Below are 19412 nucleotides of genomic sequence, written 5' to 3'. Positions count from 1 at the left end.
ACTTTCTGGCGAACTGAAACTCCGTGAGAGGGCGTCTGCCTTCACGTTCTTCTCCCCTGGAATATATGTAACGACGAAGTTAAACACCCACTTGGCTTGAGGAGCTGTGAGTCTCTTGGCATTGGTGAGATATACCAAGTTTTTATGATCACTCTATACAGTAATGGGATGCCTTGCCCCCTCAAGATGGTGACGCCACTCTTCTAGAGCCCATTTAATCACCAACAACTCACGACTACCCACAATGTAGTTACGTTCCGCCGAACTGAACTTCCGCGAGAAGAAAGCACATGGGCTATACCCAGGTCTCCTGCTGATCTCCTGAGACAGTACAGCCCCTGCCCCTACCTCAGACGCATCGACCTCAATGAAGAACGGTCGCCGCGTCAGGCTGTACTAGTACCGGGGCAGCAGCAAACGCCCTCTTGAGACAACCAAAAGCCTCTAGGGCCTCTGGTGACCATCTCACCAAGTCGGCCCCCTTCTTGGTAAGATCGGTCAGGGGCTGCGCATTAACAGAATAATTCTTAATGAATTTACGGTAAAAATTTGCGAAACCTAAAAACTGCTGGAGAGCTTTCAGGTTATCTGGTCTGACCCATTGGGAGATTGCTGCCACTTTATCAGACCCCATCTGAATCTCCGTGGGTGAAATCGCATAACCCAGGAAAGACACTTGTTTTGTGCCAAAATTGCATTTCTCCAACTTGACAAAAAGTTGGTACTCACGCAAACGGGTCAGAACCAGCCGTAGGTGCTGCACATGAGAATCCCAGTCTGGGGAGTACACCAGGATGTTATCGAGATATATGACCAAAATACCCCCAGGAAGTCATAGAAGACCGCATTCATAAATCCCTGAAACACAGTGGCGGCATTACAATGTCCGAAGGGCATAACCAGGCATTCAAAATGTCTGAACGAGGTATTGAACGTGGTCTTTCACTCATCTCCCTCTCGGATGCAAATTAAATTGTAAGCCCCTCTTAAGTCCAATTTGGAAAACCAGTGGGCCCCTACCACCTGATTGAATAAGTCAGGAATCAGGGGCAAGGAGCACTGGTTCTTCATGGTAATTTTATTCAAAGCCCGATAATCCACACAAGGCCTCAAAGTCCCATCCCTCTTCTCTACAAAGAAGAGACCTGCCCTGGCAGGGGACCTGGATGGCCTGATATGTTGTTTAGCCAGAGACTCTGAGATATAGGACTTAAGGGCTTCAAGCTCATGTTCCAACAAATTGGAAATGGCTCCCTTAGGGATGGGACTGTCGGGGATCAAATCAATGCCACAGTCCCACTCCCTATGGGGAGGCAAAGTCTCAGACAGGTTCTTGGAAAATACGTCATGAAAATTAGACAAATACTCCGGAATAAGTATGGTATCTACTGAACACATGGATCTAGTAGCTAAGTGACTATGACAGGACAACCCCCAATGTGTCAATTCCAAAGTGGACCAATCAAATCGGGGATTGTGCAGTGCCAACCAGGGCATACCAAGCACATCAACAGACATCCTTTCCATTAGTAGGAACAACAGATTCTCTGAATGGAGACTCTTGCTAACATGCACACACACAGACGCTTACTGACGGGCACGCACACAGACGCTTACTGACGGGCACGCACACAGACGCTTACTGACGGGCACGCACACAGACGCTAACTGACGGTCACGCACACAGACGCTTACTGACGGGCACGCACACAGACACTTACTGACGGGCACGCACACAGACGCTTACTGACGGGCACGCACAGAATATACTTATCAGCCCGCAACAGCAGCAGACTTCTCTTCAGCAGCAGCCGAATGACATCACCCTCATTGTTGGGACCTCTCTCCTTGCGGCAGCACTCTTTGGTCTGGTGCCGCTCCGCTACCTCTGCCTGCTGGATGGATCCTTCAGCGGGCAATCTCCCTCGGTCTCCTGGCAATGGTTCCTGTGCCGCTCCGATGTCTTCCTTCTGCGCTGCTTGCTTCTGGCGTCTGACGTCACTTCTGGTCAAATGCTTCCTGTCACGAGCACTTCAATATGATACTTGCATTGACTACTAATGTACCTGATGCCAGTAAGGCTTGTGTAGTTTTCGATGCCAGGGACACCTTCACTAGCACAGATGCTAATAGCAGCCACAGACACCCCGCTGGCACTGAGTTTGGTAGTGGCTACAGACACGCCCGCTGGCACTGATGCTTGCCGCGACTACAGACATCCCCGCTTCCACTGATTCTTCAAGCGACTAGAGATGCCCACGCTGGCACTGATGCTTCCAGCGACTACAGACATCCTGGCTGGCACTAATGCTTCCAGCGACTACGGACATCCCGGCTGGCACTGATGCTTCCAGCGACGAGACACCCCCGCTGGCACTGGTGCTTCCAGCGACGAGACACCCCCGCTGGCACTGGTGCTTCCAGCGATAACCAGTATGGAAATCCGCTCTGTGCTGAACACACTGGCCCAGAGAACAGCTGATCAGTAGGGGTCCCTAGTGATGGGCTCCAACGATCTACTATTCATAACTGGTCTTGAGGATCGGCCATCAATAGTTTACAACTGGACGATCCCTTTAATTCTCAAATCAAACTCCGCTACAAATCTGTAATTCAGGATAAAACAAACTGTAACCAAAACGTTTGGCTGAGTAGGTGAGGAGTAACAGGCACCGGCCAGGATGAGGACAACATAAAACATATGGGAGTGGGTTCTTATGGGCTAGCAATTACTTAATGCTAGTCTCTTAATTCTAGGTTGGCTGGTCTATAGTGGAGTGTAGGGGACAAAACATCCGTTCTGTGCTGCCTGAGGATGAAAAGGAAAGTTCAGACTTATTCTGGTGCAGCGATATCAATTATGTTTATTTTTTATTGCTTAGACTGCTACGGAAAAAGCATAAGTAGCAACGTTTCGGTCCCGGGATAGGCCTTTTTCAAGCATGCTTGAAATGCTTGAAAAGGGCTGTCCCAGGCCGAAACGTCGCTAATTATACTTCTTATGGAGATTTAAATAAAGAAGGCACGGGTTAGTGCTGAACCAGTTTTAACAAGAATCCCTGTGTGCTGCTACATCGTCAAATTTTTGATTCCTTTTAAAGCAGTTGCTCTGTAATTCCAGACTGTTGTGCCCTCTGAGGTCCTGCAGACTGCCGTCTAAGAGGTGGGGTGCCTCGTGTGTATATTGTGTACGTATATAAGGGAGTAGGGGGTCAAATACGCTTTTTAGGATGTAATATTGATCATATATCCTTAGGACAGCAATATCAGACCAGTGGGAGCGCAACTTCCAGGAGCCCTATCATTTTAGTGTCTTTGGCCTGTGAGGTCATGCTCACAGATCACATGGCCCGTGCATCTCTGTCCCATTTAAGTGAATAGGAATGAGATGCAATACAAGCCACAACCACTATGCAATGTACAGCGCTGTGCTTTTAAACAAGATGAAGGTGAAGATAGAAATTGTATTCATCTGGAAGGCATCCAAGTAATCCGGTCTCATACTTAAAGTTTAAAAGTAAAGTTTATTTAGAATACGGTTTACTAGTTAAAGGTAAGTAGATAAGAAATACAAACAAGGACACCCTCACAAAAAAAAAAAAAAAAAAAAAAAGAGCCAGAATCTAATGAAACACCGTAATGGTTGTATGTAAGTATGTTTTCTGGTTCTCCGCCATAAAGAGTCTCAATATTAACATGAGGAATTTTCAAGAAATCGGCAATTCAGCAACAATAAACATACAATAAACTTAAAGAGCTTCTTACATCTATTAGTTAAACATGTCTGCATCCCCCCCGCACCTCATCAGAAAACCTTCTGGCCAAGAACATTGCTTTATCTTTACCATTTAGGCCTCATGTCCACGGGCAGATCGGATTCCGCATGCGGATTTCTACAGCGGCAGACCTGCGGAAACCATTTTCAGGAGATCGCGGATGTTATTGTTTTTCCGCACGGATAATCTGTGCAGAAAACAATCTGCCGCCCCCCCCCCCCCCCCCCTCCAGCCTTCTCCCCTTCACCCTAATTGATTTTAACTTTCCAATTCACAGTGCCTCCACAATTGTATTTGCGGATACACTGTGGATCATCCGCACCCATTGACTTCTTTTGAGCCCGTCCACACAGAATCTGCACTGAAATAGAGCATGCTGCGATCTATTTTCCATACCAAGCGGTCCGTACATCAAATCCGCACGCTTAAATTCAGGTGCGGATGCCTATGCTTCCCTAAGGGCAGATCGAATTGCGGATCTTCCACACGGGTCACCCACAAATAATTCCACAAATCAAATCCGCTCATGGACATTGGGCCTAAAAGGGTTGTCACACTTCTAGCTATTTTGCTGCAGGAAGCAGACAGCTCTGTTATGGTGAAAATGTATAAAAGTGGCTATTTGCAGCCCGCCATCTTGTATTCGAACAGCTATGGATGTTCAATGTATAAATTATAAGGATTGGATAACGGAGTCTTATAGACTTGCTGGACCCATGTTAATATCTGGATATAGTATCTCCATTGTCTTGTGATTCTATTGTCTAATTAATCATGCAAATCTATCATCATTGTCTTCTGACTGAACTGGGCCTTATGTATATTTGGGGGTTAGTGCTGTCAGGGTTTTAAGAATCAGTTTTGTTTCTCTGATCTGCTCCCATTTGAGGAATGGCCACTTACGGCTGTGACCTTGATATTCTCAATACAAATAGACAAGCAATAGATGATACTAAGTGTAAAAGACAGGAGAAGGCTCTGGAGAGTTAGTAGCATGATGGACCTGTGATGGGGAATACCCTCCCACAGTGGGGTTCCCAAGACGCCCCCTGTTCTCTGATTTCTCACCACTGCTTTTCCAGTTGATGCACAAAAGAGTATACCTAAGGCTCTTGGTGATGTGATTATTGATGTAACCATTATTTAATTATTTACAAAACATATATGCAGTATCACCTATTTTAGTCTATTACTTTGTTTTATCTTATCACTAGCTTACCCGTCACGCGTTGCTGCGAAGACAGATAGACATACATACATACATTCGTTTTTATATATTTAGATAACAACCAATCACAGCGCAGCTTTCATGTTACCTTAGTGGTATAATAAATAACAACTAGAGATGAGCGAACCTACTCGGCCACGCCCCTTTTTCGCCCGAGCACTGCGATTTTCGAGTACTTCCGTACTCGGGCGAAAAGATTCAGGGGGCGCCGTGGATGAGTGGGGGGTTGCAGCGGGGAGTGGGGGGGGAGAGGGAGAGAGAGAGAGGGCTCCCCCCTGTTCCCCGCTGCTACCCCCCGCTCCGCCACGGCTCCCCCTGCCCCCCGAATCTTTTCACCCGAGTACGGAAGTACTCGAAAATTGCAGTGCTCGATCGAGTAATTACTCGAAACGAGTAGGTTCGCTCATCTCTAATAACAACCAAACGCAGCGAAGCTTACATGTTACCTCTGCTTTATAATATATAAGACCCAATCACAGCGCAGCTTTCATGTTACCTCAGCAGTATAATATATAACAACCTATCACAGCGCAGCTTTCATGCTACCTGAGCAGCAAGAGAAATAACAACCAATCACAGCGCAACCTTTATTCTGCCTCAGCAATATAAAAAAATAGCAACCAATCACAGCGCAGCATTCATTTTACCTCAGCGGTATAATATATAGCAACCAATCACAGCACAGCTTTCATGTAGCCTCAGTAGTATAAGAAGTAGCAACCAATCACAGCACAGCTTTCATGTTGCCTCAGCAGTATAAGAAATAGCAACCAATCACAGCACAGCTTTCATGTCACCTCAGTAGTATAAGTAGCAGCAACCAATCACAGCACAGCTTTCATGTTATCTCAGCAGTATAAGAAATAGCAACCAATCACAGCACAGCTTTCATGTCACCTCAGCAGTATAAGAAATAGCAACCAATCATAATGATGCTTTCATTTTACCTCAGCATTCTTAATATCCAGCAATTGTCTTGCGAAACGTTCGGTGGATGCATCATTTTCTGGTTGAACACTCATCCCGTTGCTCGTAATGCCTTTTGCTTTCGTGCTTGAGATGGAAATCAAACGATCTTTGTCTGGGGAGGCATAACTGTCGACGACGCTCGCACGCACCCCACCTATCGTAGGATAGTTGTACTATGCCAGTAATCTTCCCAGGAGTGTACTCAACAACTTCCCAAAGTTTCATGGTGATCGGATGAATGGTGTAGTATCGTATAAAGAACAGACAGACCTTCATTCAATTTTATTTATATAGATTTGTATTAAAGGGGTTGTCCCGCGCCGAAACGGGTTTTTTTTTTCTTCTTCATAGACCCCCCGTTCAGCACGGGACAAACCCAAGGGACGTGATAAAAAAAAAAATTTTACTTACCCGAATCCCGTCTCTGCAGCTTCTTTCTTCTTTCCTTCACCAAGATGGCCAGCGGGATCTTCACCCACGATGCACCGCGGGTCTTCTCCCATGGTGCACCGTGGGCTCTGTGCGGTCCATTGCCGATTCCAGCCTTCTGATTGGCTGGAATCGGCACACGTGACGGGGCGGAGCTACGCAGTGACGCGTAGAAGGGGGCGGAGCCATAACGCCGCTCGTGCCCACACCGAAGAGAAGGGAGAAGACCCTTCTGCACAAGCGCGTCTAATCGGGAGATTAGACGCTGAAATTAGACGGCACCATAGCGACGGGGACGCCAGCTGCGGAGTAGGTACCGTATATACAGGCGTATAAGGCGACGGGGCGTATAAGACGACCCCCCAACTTTCACCTTATATGCCGGTAATACAGTGTAGAAAAAAAAAATCATTACTCACCTCCCCCGGCGTTCTGTCGCGCTCCGGCAGGATGTCGCTTGCTCCTCGTCCCCGGCGCAGCATTGCTTTCTGAATGCGGGGCTTGAAATCCCCGCCTCCAGAAAGCTAATACACACGCCGTCAGCCAGTTACAGCCATTCAATGACAGCATTGAATGGCTGTGATTGGCTGAAGGCGCACGTGGCTTCAGCCAATCACACCCATTCAATGATGTCATTGAATAGTGTGATTGGCTGAAGCCACGTGCGCCTTCAGCCAATCACAGCCATTCAATGCTGTCATTGAATGGCTGTAACTGGCTGACGGCGTGTGTATTAGCTTTCTGGAGGCGGGGATTTCAAGCCCCGCAATCAGAAAGCAATGCTGCGCCGGGGACGAGGAGCGAGCGACATCCTGCCGGAGCGCGACAGAACGCCGGGGGAGGTGAGTAATGATTTTTTTTTTTTTACACTTTTTTTTTGGTATTACCGGCGTATAAGACGACCCCCGACTTCAGAGCAGATTTTTCGGGGTTCAAAAGTCGTCTTATACGCCGGTATATACGGTAAGTGAATAACTTCTGTATGGCTCATATTTAATGCACAATGTATATTACAAAGTGCATTAATATGGCCATACAGAAGTGTATAACCCCACTTGCTATTGCGGGACAAACCCTTTAATAAATTGTGCTGTATCAGCCCACTTGTCCTTCTTTAAAGCCGTACCCGAACTTGTTGCCTTTCGAATTGACAATACACTCTATACATTGTGCAGTGAGCTAGATTGGTTTTGCAGGCTTAGTACAATTCATTTCAGTAGTACTCAGCCTGCAGTACCAACCCTAACCACTGTGCAAAGTACAGAGCTGTCTGCTTTCTGCAAAAAAAAACAAAAAAAAAAAACAGCTAGAAGTGGGACAATCCCTTTAAAAAATACAAAGAGAGTGCAAAACAGTAACACAATAATATATTCCAGAGGTTGTTACATATAAGCAATCGGTTATTGCAAAGCTATTTTAATTATAAAGGGAGATTTAAAAGTCAGGGCCACCCAGCGTATCTTCTGAACAAAAAGAGATACAAGTAGGTAACTTTGTAAAACAATTAGATAGGTGGGTACAAACTTTTTGCCCTAGTGGTAGTTCCTATTGGCTATCTTGTTGGCAGCCGTCTTAGATTAAGCCTAAAATACTTCCATAGAAAAAGGATCATGGGATGCATGATTTATGAGCAGACTTTCATCAGAAAATGATAGGTGCAGTCATTTTTTTCAATATTTCCAACCATTTTAGAGTTCTACATGATGTGATGTTGAGTATTAATAAAGTTATGTAAAAGTATATAGTGTGGAGGACAATGGCTGGATGTTCTTCAGGACACAAATGTCCTAAAAGTTTGGGAAATATTGTGAAAGCACAATAGTTAACAATCCCTAAAATAAGGAAGAATGGGAAACATTTAAAGAAACCAGGATGGATGAACACAGAACTTGCACACATGTTAAAAATGAAGAAAAATATGTTAATCAAACGGAAAGAGGGCGGAATATCTAAAGAAGAATATAATGTGGCCCACAGAAACTGTAGGGCAAGTGTCAGAAAAGCTAAAACTAATAATGAATTGAGGCTTGCAACAGAGGCCAAAAGCAATAAAAAAGGATTTTGGGGGGTATGTCAAAAGCAAAACAAAAGTCAAAGATGCTATTGGATGATTACAAGATAAAAATGGTGAATTGGTTAAGAATGATGTTGAGAAGGCTGAACTTTTAAATTCCTATTTTGTATCTGTTTTCTTTCAGAAAGTAGATGGAACATCAGTTGAACTTCCCTGTGCTATTGGGGGGATAAAAGAATACAGGCTATGTATAAGCAGAAAGATGGTGAGGGAACACTTAGCTAACTTAAATGAATTCAAGTCTCAAGGTCCAGATGAACTACATCCTAGAATACTAAAGGAAGCAGCGGAGGTAATTGCTGAACTACTCACCAAAATCTGTGAAAATTCCTGGAGAACAGAAAAAGTCCCAGAAGATTTGAAAAGGGCAAATGTCCCTATCTTCAAAAAAGGTGGATCCAGGAAACTATAGGCCTGTGAGCCTGACTTCTATACCGGGAAAGATCTTTGAACAAATTATTAAACAGCACGTATGCAAGAACTTGGATGAGAATGGAGTAATTAACCAGACCCACCATGGGTTTGTAACAAACAAGTCATGCTACATTAATCTAATTTCCTTCTATGACAGTATGTATCACCGACTGGGTTGATCAGGAAAATTTGGTGGATATAGTTTATCTTGACTTTAGTAAAGTATTTGACAAAGTATCTAATACTATACTTATTGAAAAAAATGACCAAATATGGGATTGACAAGGCAACTGTTAGGTGGATTCACAACTGGCTCAGTGAGCAGACTCAAAGAGTGGTCTTAAATGGCTGCACATCTACGTGGAAGAATGTATCAAGTGGAGTACCAAAAGGCTCTATCCTAGGCCCAGTGTTGTTCAAAATTTTCCTAAATGATCTGGAGTGAATTGATGGGAAACTGATCAAATTTATTGACGACACACAGCTAGGAGGGATATCTAAAACTAGGGAAGACAGAGAGAGAGTATTCAAAAAGATCTAGAAAAGCTTGCATAGTGGGCAGCAACAAACAGAATGGTATTTAACAAGGAGAAATGCAAAGTCCTACATCTGGGTAACTCTACCATTTTATAACACCAGAAGATGCTCTTAACAATCCAGGGCATAAATTAGACCATCTTGATGGTCACTAACAGAAGTACACATTAGGTGGCCGATGCTTTCAATCAAGATAACCCAAGAGGACAGCCAGATTCAAAATATTAACATGGTTTATTCCCTGCATAACTTTTCTACGGTTAAAATGTTTTGATTGTCGAGGAAAATATTTTCCACATTCTGGACATGAATACAGGTTTTTCTCTGTGTGACTTCTCTGATGTTAAATTAGAATTTGTTAATCTGTAAAATATTGTTAACAGTCTAAAGAAGAAAATTGCTTCTCCCTTGTGTGAATTCTTTGATGTTTAATTAGATTTGACTTAGAGGTAAAACACTTCCCACATTCTGAACAGGAAAATGGCTTCTTCTCTGTGTGACTTCTCTGATGTTCAACAAGATTTGATTTATATGCAAAACACTTCCCACATTCTGAACAGGAGAATGGCTTTTCCCCTGTGTGAATTCTCTGATGTACAACAAGACTTGATTTATCGGTAAAACACTTCCCACATTCTGAACAGGAAAGTGGCATCCGCCTTTTGTGAATTCTCTGATGATTTACTAGACTTGATTTAGAGTTAAAACACTTTCCACATTCTGAACAGGAAAATGATTACTCTCTTGTGTGAGTTCTCTGATGTCTAACTAGATAGGTTTTCTGAGTAAAACACTTCCCACAATCTGAACAAGAATATTGCTTCTCCCCTATGTGAGTTCTCTGATGTTCAAGAAAATTTGACTTATGGGTAAAACATTTCCCACATTCTAAACAGGAAAATGGTTTCTCCCCTGTGTGAATTCTATGATGTTCAACAAGATTTGATTTATTGATAAAACCCTTCCCACATTCTGAACAGGAAAATGGCTTCTCTCCTGTGTGAATTTTCTGATGTTTAACTAGATAGGTTTTCTGAGTAAAATATTTCCCACATTCTGAACAAGAAAATGACTTCTCCCCTGTGTGAATTCCCTGATGATCAACAAGCCTTGTTTTCCGACTAAAACACTTGCCACATTCTGAACAGGAAAATGGCTTCACCCCTGTGTGAATTCTCAGATGCTCAACAAGATTTGATTTATAGTTAAAACTTTTCCCACATTCCGAACAGGAAAATTGCTTCTTTTTCGTGTGAATTTTCTGATGTTCAACAAGATTTGATTTAAAGGTAAAAGACTTTCCACATTCTAAACAGGAAAATGGCTTTTCACCTGTGTGAATTTTCTGATGTTTAACAAGATGTGATTTATCTATAAAACTTTTTTCACATTCAGAACAGGAAAATGGTTTTTCCCCTGTGTGAATTATCTGATGTTTAGCAAGATATGATTTATCCGTAAAACATTTTTCACATTCAGGACAAGAAAATGGCCTCTCCCCTGTGTGAAGTTTCTGATGTTGAACAAGATGTGCTTTCCGGCTAAAACACTTCCCACATTCTGAACAAGGAAATGGCCTCTCTCCTGTGTGAGTTCTCTGGTGTTTAACAAGATTTGCTTTACTTATAAAACATTTTTCACATTCTGAACAAGAAAATGGCCTCTCTCCTGTGTGAATTCTCTGATGTTCAACAAGATTTGGTTTATCTATAAAACATTTTTCACATTCCGAACAAGAAAATGGCCTCTCCCCTGTGTGAATTCTCTGATGTCTAACAAGATATGATTTTTGGGTATAGCATTTGCCACATTCTGAGCATGAATAGGACTTCTTCCCTGTGGCAGCTGTTTCTTCTTCAACATCTCTTCCGTAAATGTTATGTTGCTTACTAGTCTGTGATGAATCAGAAGATGGAACCTGTATAGAAGGATCAGATGGCAGATGTTTGCTGTGAAGGGCTGAGGGTTTATCTGGGATAGTAGTAGGCTCCTCGCCTGTATCTTGTATGATACCATCATCTTCCACTGTAGAACCTGAAGATATCAGATGTCCATCGGATCTCCTGGTGTCGTCATCTGCCAAGAATTAAACAGATTTTTATATTTTTGAATATAACAATTATATTAATATTTTATTACATTTCTATATAAACTGTTCATACACATTGTGAACAAGACAGGTTACACAAATCCCGCGCTCCAAAGTCTGTCGGTTGGTAATCGGTAAAGATTATGTATATGGTTTTACTCATATGAACTTCTAGGTACAATTCCGTGCACACTCTGCTCACACGTTATTCACACAGATTTAGTATACTTATTAATAAACCAGCACCACATTCCTGAAAATGATTTTATATGCATTAATACTCCAGAAACCGTATCCTTTTGTTTTTACAGAAAATCTACAAATTCCTTAGGAACCCCCCAGGACGCCCAATCACAGCCAAAATCAGGTCTATTACCAGTAATCTTTCAGAATATGTAGACCGCCATTTACAACGCTTTTTATATACCTTCTGGGGCCAGACGAGTTACTGAATGTACCCGCTTTAAATTTTTGGATTTTACAGCGGTGGTCAGCATCCTGAGGTGAGGCAAACTGGTTAGAGTGTGGTGCAGGAAAAAGCATGTAGGCTTATTTACAGTTTCCTAAGAGCTAATGTGATCTGTGTTCCCTACTAGAGATGAGCGAGCACCAAAATGCTCGGGTGCTCGTTACTCGGGACGAAAATTTCGCGATGCTCGGGGGTTCGTTTCGAATAACGAACCCCATTGAAGTCAATGGGCGACCTGAGCATTTTTGTATATCGCCGATGCTCGCTAAGGTTTTCATGTGTGAAAATCTGGGCAATTCAAGAAAGTGATGGGAACGACACAGCAACGGATAGGGCAGGCGAGGGGCTACATGTTGGGCTGCATCTCAAGTTCCCAGGTCCCACTATTAAGCCACAATAGCGGCAAGAGTGCCCCCCCCCTCCCAACAATTTTTACTTCTGAAAAGCCCTCATTAGCAATGCATACCTTAGCTAAGCACCACACTACCTCCAACAAAGCACAATCACTGCCTGCATGACACTTCGCTGCCACTTCTCCTGGGTTATATGCTGCCCAACCCCCCCCCCCCCCCCCCCCCGCACGACCCAGTGTCCACAGCACACACCAAAGTGTCCCTGCGCAGCCTTCAGCTGCCCTCATGCCACGCCACACTCATGTCTATTTATAAGTGCGTCTGCCATGAGGAGGAACCGCAGGCACACACTGCAGAGGGTTGGCACGGCTAGGCAGCGACCCTCTTTAAAAGGGGCAGGACGATAGCCCACTCTTCTGTCTTCTGTCTGCCAACCAGGCCCACTCTTCTGTAAAGAATTGAGGAGGCTGACTCCCACTGCGCCGCCCATGTTGGAGTTGGTATTCTACTATAGCTCTACGCTGCTCATAGAGCCTGGCCAACATGTGGAGCGTAGAGTTCCACCGTGTGGGCACGTCGCACAGCAGTCGGTGCACTGGCAGATTAAACCGATGTTGCAGGGTGGCAGCGTCCGTGTGGGACTTGCGGAAATGTGCGCAGAGCCGGCGCACCTTTCCGAGCAGGTCTGACAAGCGTGAGTAGCTTTTCAGAAAGCGCTGAACCACCAAATTAAAGACGTGGGCCAGGCATGGCACGTGCGTGAGGCTGCCGAGCTGCAGAGCCGCCACCAGGTTACGGCCGTTGTCACACACGACCATGCCCGGTTGGAGGCTCAGCGGCGCAAGCCAGCGGTCGGTCTGCTCTGTCAGACCCTGCAGCAGTTCGTGGGCCGTGTGCCTCTTATCTCCTAAGCTGAGTAGTTTCAGCATGGCCTGCTGACGCTTGCCCACCGCTGTGCTGCCACGCCGCGCGACACCGACTGCTGCCGACGTGCTGCTGCTGACACATCTTGATTGCGAGACAGAGGTTGCATAGGAGGAGGAGGAGGGTGGTTTAGTGGAGGAAGCATACACTGCCGCAGATACCACCACCGAGCTGTGGCCCGCAATTCTGGGGGTGGGTAGGACGTGAGCGGTCCCAGGCTCTGACTCTGTCCCAGCCTCCACTAAATTCACCCAATGTGCCGTCAGGGAGATATAGTGGCCCTGCCCGCCTGTGCTTGTCCACGTGTCCGTTGTTAAGTGGACCTTCGCAGTAACCACGTTGGTGAGGGCGCGTACAATGTTGTGGGAGACGTGGTCGTGCAGGGCTGGGACGGCACATTGGGAAAAGTAGTGGCGACTGGGAACTGAGTAGCGCGGGGCCGCCGCCGCCATCATACCTTTGAAAGCCTCCGTTTCCACAACCCTATACGGCAGCATCTCCAGGCTGATAAATTTGGCTATGTGCACGTTTAACGCTTGAGCGTGCAGGTGCGTGGCGGCGTACTTGCGCTTACGCTCCAACACTTGCGCTAGCGATGGCTGGACGGTGCGCTGAGAGACATTGGTGGATGGGGCCGAGGACAGCGGAGGTGAGGGTGTGGGTGCAGGCCAGGAGACGGTAGTGCCTGTGTCCTGATAGGGGGGTTGGATCTCAGTGGCAGGTTGGGGCACAGGGGGAGAGGCAGCAGTGCAAACCGGAGGCGGTGAACGGCCTTCGTCCCACCTTGTGGGGTGCTTGGCCATCATATGTCTGCGCATGCTGGTGGTGGTGAGGCTGGTGGTGGTGGCTCCCCGGCTGATCTTGGTGCGACACAGGTTGCACACCACTGTTCGTCGGTCGTCTGCACTCTCAGTGAAAAACTGCCAGACTTTTGAGCACCTCGGCCTCTGCAGGGTGGCATGGCGTGAGGGGGCGCTTTGGGAAACAGTTGGTGGATTATTCGGTCTGGCCCTGCCTCTACCCCTGGCCACCGCACTGCCTCTTCCAACCTGCCCTGCTACTGCACTTGCCTCCCCCTCTGAAGACCTGTCCCCAGTAGGCGTAGCAAGCCAGGTGGGGTCAGTCACCTCATCGTCCTGCTGCTCTTCCTCCGAATCCTCTGTGCGCTCCTCCCTCGGACTTACTGCCCTTACTACTACCTCACAGATAGACAACTGTGTCTCATCGTCATCGTCCTCCTCACCCACTGAAAGCTCTTGAGACAGTTGCCGGAAGTCCCCAGCCTCATCCCCCAGACCCCGGGAACTTTCCAAAGGTTGGGCATCGGTCACGACAAACTCCTCCAGTGGGAGAGGATTCGGAACCATTGCTACCCATTCTGGGCAGGGGCCCGAGAACAGTTCCTGGGAGTCTGCCTGCTCCTCAGAATGTGTCATTGTAATGGAGTGAGGAGGCTGGAAGGAAGGAGGAGCAGCAGCCAGAGGATTCAGAGTTGCAGCAGTGGACGGCGCAGAACTCTGGGTGGTCGATAGAGTGCTGGATGCACTTTCTGCCATCCACGACAGGACCTGCTCACACTGCTCATTTTCTAATAAAGGTCTACCGCGTGGACCCATTAATTGTGAGATGAATGTGGGGACGCCAGAAACGTGCCTCTCTCCTAATCCCGCAGCAGTCGGCTGCGATACACCTGGATCAGGAGCTCGGCCTGTGCCCACACCATGACTTGGGCCTCCGCGTCTTCGCCCGCGTCTACGTCCTCTAGGCCTACCCCTACCCCTCAGCATGGTGTATTACCAGTAGTGCAGAAACAGAACTCTGTAATTAAATGTGCCGCTTATTGGCCTGTGGTTGGAGGCTGACTTCGCTTACGGAACGCACAGCAGAGCCAGGAAAGAATTTTGCGCAAGCCTGCTGTAACACTTAGCTGGCTGTGTATGAATTAGGACAACTACCCCCAGCAGAGATGCAGTACACTGAGGACGGTCACAGGCAGCCCAAATAGATTTTTTTCCCCAAATTTTTTTGGAAAAGCCCACTGCCTACATAGACTGTATATGTCTTCTGTCCCTGCGTCACCACTACTGGCCCTGGACTATGTAAAATTACTGCAGACTGTTTCACTGTGGACAGGAATACAGCGGTGATGTAACAGGCAACACAGAGCCAGGAAAGAATTTTGCGCAAGCCTGCTGTAACACTTAGCTGGCTGCGTATGAATTAGGACAACTACCCCCAGCAGAGACCCAGTACACTGAGGACGGTCACAGGCAGTGCAAATAGATTTTTTTCCCCAAATGTTTTTTGAAAAGCCCACTGCCTATATAGACTGTATATGTCTTCTGTCCCTGCCTCACCACTACTGGCCCTGGACTATGTAAAATTACTGCAGGACGCAATGCTCTGGACGCAATGCTCTGCACGGCCGATATACAAAAAAATAAATAAATGTGCAACACTTCAAAAAGCAGCCTCCACAGTACTGCACACGGTCAGATGTGGCACTAAGAAGGACCGTTGGGGTTCTTGAAGCCTACAATAACTCCTAACGCTCTCCCTATAGCAACTCCAGCAAGACAGCACTTTCCCTGAACAATGTCAGAATGCATCTGTGATCTCGCCAGCCACTCACTGCAGGGGGGGGTGGTATAGGGCTGGAACGTCACAGGGGGAAGTTGTAATGCCTTCCCTGTTTTTCTATTGGCCAGAAAAGCGCGCTAACGTCTCAGAGATGAAAGTGAAAGTAACTCGAACATCGCGTGGTGCTCGTTTCGAATAACGAGCATCCCGAACACGCTAATACAATAACGAGCATCAAGCTCAGACGAGTACGCTCGCTCATCTCTATTCCCTACACATCCCTCATACTTCATCCTACTGTAGTGTATTTTATTGTATTTTAAAACCCTCACCAATTGCAGAATTGCTTTTAATGCAGCTTTACTTAATAGGATAAAATGATTGTATTATTTAATAATTTTATAATTCTATACAGTTTTACATAAATTTTTGAATTTAATATGTTGATATTATAGGTTTCTGTTACTCATGTTTTACCTTTCTATTAATTTAACACTTTTTATTGTATTTTTTTCTAATTGATTCTCATAATTTTCTCCACCCTTGATTTTATAACTCTTTGCAATTTGGACGCCTTTAGGACAAAAACAGCTTTTCCTTGCCATATTCTATGATATATTATCCCATGAGGACTATAAATGTGCTGCTGGTTCAGTAATAAGCATACTGAATCTATCTGAATAACATGTCTGAATGGAGCATACGCACGGAATTAAGTCTAGAATTTACCCAGAATTGTGTCTGGTCAGGCAAGCGTACGTACATAATTTGATGGCCATTTTTCTTCGCACACGTGTCCGTATGGCGTGCAGGATTTTTTCATGTGTGCCAATCATAGGCGCAGGCAGGTACACACTTCTGGGTGGATAAGAGCTGCTGACGCCCCCTGCTGTAAAGTGCCCTGTACTGTGCTGCAACTACAGTCTGCTGATCATGTGCTGCTGACCGGGGAATAAAGACGCCTTTACAAGCCCGGCACCGCCATTATCAGTGGGCACAGATATGTTTGTAGCCATTCACTAACCCAGCTGACTGTTACTTGTACCAAGATGTGGGAAGTTCCTACTGAGCATGCCCAGTCCTTCTGGTTCCAGCAGCAGAGGAGAGGGACATGATAATAGTACTTGCACATGTGCGGAGGCAGCACTGGGGACGGGGGTCCAGGTCTGATAGAGTGATTGGATGTTGTAGAGACCCTGACATTGTGCATGGGGTATCAGCTGGGGGCAGATGGAAGGAGCAGCTGAATGCAGGATGAGGATGGCTTCTCCTTACACGGCGCCTGTGGCTCTACCAAAACATTAAGGGGAAATAACATAACTGCTTGTGTAGCTTATTGCTGTATATATCAGAAATATTCCATAAGGGGCCACGAGGGCCCAACATTCTGTAAGGGAAGCTGAGCTCACATCCCAGCACCATGCAGCCTGAAGAGCATTTGCCAGAGATCCCAGAATTGGCAGATCAACCATTGACCCCCCGTTCTCTTCACAGATAAGAGCAGCTTCACAATGAGCACATGTGACAGACATGAAAGAGTCTGCAGAGGATGGAGATCATCCACATCTGATGTGTGATTGAGATGTTCCCTCTATTCTTTTTAGCAGAATATATTGAATGTTTATATAAAAATATTATATAACATTTACACTTTATTATATACTAGCTGATTACCCGGCTTTGCCCGTGTATTTTTTTTTAGACACGAAAAGAACTTAAACATGTGTGTGTATATATATATATATATATATATATATATATAAAAAGGTACTAATTTAATATATTCGTATATGATGAGGAGGTTGTCTGCGTAATATAATGGCATATGAGGAGGAGGTCGTCTGTGTAATATTAGTATTTGAGGAGCAGGAAATTGTCTGTGTAAAATATTATTATCTGAGGAGCAGGTGGACTGTGTAATACTGGAATAATTAAAAATCAAAAACTCACCATCTTCCCCTGTAATTTTCGTTCCCAATAGCAACCAATCACAGCTCAGTTTTCATTTGTTATACTGCTGAGGTAAAATGAAAGCTGCACTGTGATTGGTTTCTGTGGGCAACACAGATTTAGTTTTGGACAGCTTTCATAAAAGTGGCTGCTGGGCTCATTTCTGTGTGGTACATAGTGGCTCAATGCTGGTGGGAAGCTGCGTGGTAGTTGCAGCAGAGGAGGAGGTTGTCTGTGTAAGATATTATCTGGGAGCAGGAGGTCTGTGCAATATATTAGTATTAGACGAGGAGGAGGTAGTCCGTGTAAGACTGAAATAAAAACCATCTGCTCAAGTACATTTCCGGCATTCGACACCTCTCCCCCCTGGGGTAGTGGGGTTGTCTTATTCCACCCCCCAAAAAATTTGTCAACACGGAATGACTTATAAATGTATCAAGTTTGGTTGAAATTGTTCCAGGTGTTCATGAGTTATGGTGGCGCATACACACATCCTATTTTATATATATAGATAAATTGTGGCTGAATAAGGGAATATACAGCTGAAAACCCCGACAACACAGACTCTTCTCGACATGTAGTCTCACCTGGGGGGTCATCTGTAGGAATCCCCTCCTTACACGGCTGATCCCCACTCACATGTGTCTCTGTAGCATCAATAGGGATCGGATCTTCCTCCAGTTTCACCAGCTGTGAAATAAATATTGAAAAAGTCATCACACAGTTGGAGAAGTCGTGTGGAAGGTTTTATATGGCCAGAAAAGGTCATTAATTAGTATGAGGAGTCGGAATGACATGACAGCAGTAGTGATCTGGGCCAAATAGCTGCAGGTCTCCTGTATAACTCCAACCTGTTGCTTCTTTATTCCAACCAGAAGTCTCCAGAACCAGAAAATAGTGATACGATGCGGAGATCTAATGTCTGCGGTCGGCTGTAATCCTGCCATCTCCAGCTTTCTCATTACACAAGTATCAATCATATAATAAGACTAAACACAAGACCTTCCCAGCCGTCCTACAGACCAGAGGGAAGATTTCATGAGACCTTCTCTCCATCTACCTGATCATCCTGTGGAAGAAGAGGCCGGGGACATCTCTCCGCTGCTGTTCTCTTACTGGATCTACCTGCAGAAAACACAGACAGCCACTGAATTCATTCTCTACATACAAATAATAAAGGCCATGTGGATTTAGTCCTGTCTATTACCTGGTGATGGGGGGGGCTGGTGGTCCTCCATCATGACGTCCTTGTACAGATCCTTGTGTCCTTCTAAATACTCCCACTCCTCCATGGAGAAATAGACAGTGACGTCCTGACACCTTATAGGAACCTGACAACACAATGATACCGTCATCACCCAGACACGTTATACCGCCATAGTGTTACTGTATAATGTCCCAGCATTCCCAGCAGCGTCACCTCTCCAGTCAGCAGCTCAATCATCTTGTTGGTGAGTTCTAGGATCTTTTGCTCATTGATCTCCTCCAGTATCAGGGGGTGAGGTGGAGGCCCTGTGATTGGGCTCAGGGGTCTTCCCCATCCATCAGACACCGGGGCCTGACAGCCATCACTAGAAGTCTTCTTCACTACCGTGTAATCCTGTTTATGAGAAGACACAT

General features: G+C 45.6%; 1 pseudogene; it reads right to left on the bottom strand.

Moving 5' to 3' along the window:
* LOC136624510 (zinc finger protein 585A-like) overlaps positions 1-19412 on the bottom strand; it is a 61605-nt pseudogene that overhangs the window by 41445 nt on the left and 748 nt on the right.

This window comes from Eleutherodactylus coqui, chromosome 4 (genome assembly GCF_035609145.1).
Source record: "Eleutherodactylus coqui strain aEleCoq1 chromosome 4, aEleCoq1.hap1, whole genome shotgun sequence".
Taxonomy (NCBI): Eukaryota; Metazoa; Chordata; class Amphibia; order Anura; family Eleutherodactylidae; genus Eleutherodactylus; species Eleutherodactylus coqui.
This window is presented reverse-complemented; position numbering and strand designations above follow the sequence as displayed.